The following is a 2,586-nucleotide window of genomic DNA, read 5'->3' on the forward strand; positions in this document are numbered from 1 at the left end:
TTTTGATCACGCAGAATTGGTATGATGTCGCATTTTTTTGCCAACTCCTCCTCATTAATGGACTTTTCTACGATAAAATCCCGATTGACATGGACCGTCCATTCGGTAAATAGGGTAGGTGAGAGAAGCCTTGGCTTATAATTTTTGCTGGTTCCCTTTGGTTTTGATCCGGATGAAACAGACACGACCAGTGTATCAGCTAGAGCTCGGGACCGAGTAATTCTGGGTGGTAGAGTGGACCCTCTCCTTAGATGTTTACGTTCAGAGGGAATTTCCACATCATCGACATTAGATAATTTCCTCTTCTCAGCATGACCTGCATCAGAAAACTTTGCTTTCCCTTTTCGGGAAGATTTAGACAACGGGACAGTAATAACAGGGACAGAGTCTTGAGCCGGTGACACGGGTAATGGTGAATGTTCTGGCTTGGATAAAGGCTGAGGGATGAGTATGGGTATGGAAAATGCAGAGCTTGACACGGGAAGGACAGACTCAGGTATATGATGAGCAATGTTTCAAATAGAAAACTTGGATGGCAATGAACTCATATAATCAGATAATGCAATCAAAGGTGCAGAGCTTCTAGATAAATTGTGAGTGGCCGGATATTACGGATCCCCATGTAAGGGTAAGGAACACACATTAACAACACTATTAGGTAAAGATGGCACAAATTGCTCAGGAATAGAAACAGAGAAATCAATATTTCGAGAGGCAGACAGAGTACATTCTAAAGGAGATAGAGACAAGGGAGATACCACAGGTTTGGACGGAGAAGAAGACACTATCTCGGGTACATGCATGGCAGGCGCAACAGATGTCATTAGTGAAATAAGCCATGGGATAGTGGTGATGTGGCGGGCAAGCGCATGTAGTTGGCGTTTTTCCTTGTCTGAGAGACCTTCAAGAAGAAAAGAATGCTCTTTGATGGTGGCAAGGACTCGATCCGTTGCCTCAGGAGATAATGGAGAATCGACATCAATGATTTTGCTAAAAATATGAGCTCTTGCATATGACGAGACTAAAGTGAGGAACGGGTTCTCCATTAATGGAGTCTTTGAGAAGAATGGTGAGAAGATGAGAGGATGAAGATGACGAAGGAGAGTAGTCTCGGCTAGGCTTAGTGGAGGCAAGAGATGAGACAAAGAATTAATGATGAGATGATGGCTTCTTAAAAGTTGTGTAGAGATGGGATGGCTAGAAAACTTAGATGTAGATAAGTATATTTAGGCTATAGAGTAAAAGTTGGTGTTTGATTAGAATGGGTCTTCTAGGAGTAACATAAAACGAGAAAGATAAGAAGTTTATAAGGTAAAAAGAACCAAAAAAAAAAAAGGGCAATTAAATTCGAAGGATTGGCTAAGAAAAAAAAAGATTGTCCCTGCAAAAGATACTTTACGAACAAAAAAAACTGTTAGATCACACAAAAGTTAAAATTAAAAATTAGTACCTGCTCGAGGAAATTAGACAGTAAGAGTGCAAACTCCAAGAGCTGCTCGAAGTAGTTCAAACCTGGATTTGTCTAATGGTTTTGTGAATAAATCTGCAAGATTTTTGTCAGTAGAAATATAGTCTAATGTTATTTCTTTTTATTCGACTAGTTCACGAATGAAATGATGACGAATGTCTATGTGCTTCGTTCGGGAATGTTGGACTGGGTTTTTGGATATGTTGATCGCATTGGTGTTGTCGCAGAAGAGGGTCATATTTTTCTGATCTAAACCGTAGTCGGAGAGCATTTGACGCATCCAGAGTAGTTGAGTACAATAATTACCCGCAGCTATGTACTCAGCTTCTGCAGTGCTGAGTGATATTGAATTCTACTTTTTACTCAGCCAGGCAAGTAGATTTTTTCCGATAAAAAAACACCCTCCGGACGTGTTTTTTCTGTCATCGGCGTTTCCGGCCCAGTAAGCATCACTAAAACCTGTAAGACTAAGATTAGTGTCAGTGGAATACCAAATACCATAATTAAGCGTACCAGTAACATATTTTATAATATGTTTTACTGCCTTCAAGTGTGACTCTTTTGGATCTGCTTGATAGCGTGCACACATCCCAACACTTACCATCATGTCTGGTCTACTAGCAGTTAAGTATAGTAGACTGCCAATCGTACTTCTGTACAAGGTGGAGTCAACAGAAGTTCCATTGTTTTATTTGGATAATTTTGTTGTCGTTGAGATAGGTGTTCGGCCATCTTTTGCCGATTCAAGACCAAATTTAGATAAGGGATTTTTCGCATATTTTGTTTGAGTTATAAATATCCCTTCTTTTGATTGATTTACTTGTAATCAGAGAAAGTAAGTCAGCTCACCAATCATGCTCATTTCAAATTCTTGTTGCATGACTTTGACCAGTTTGTCCGTTTCACCTGTTTGTGTGGACCCAAAAACAATGTCGTCAACGTAAACTTGTGTGATAGTTATGTGTTTACCTGACCGTTTTATGAATAAGGTTTAGTCTGATCCTCCTCGTTTGTAATTATTCTGAAGTAAATATTGAGCAAGTCGTTCATACCAGGCTCTCGGGGCCTGTTTTAGACCATATAGGGCTTTTAGGAGCTTGTATACATGTTCCAGATGA

Source organism: Ipomoea nil, unplaced genomic scaffold, assembly GCF_001879475.1.
Source record: "Ipomoea nil cultivar Tokyo-kokei standard unplaced genomic scaffold, Asagao_1.1 scaffold1956, whole genome shotgun sequence".
Taxonomy (NCBI): Eukaryota; Viridiplantae; Streptophyta; class Magnoliopsida; order Solanales; family Convolvulaceae; genus Ipomoea; species Ipomoea nil.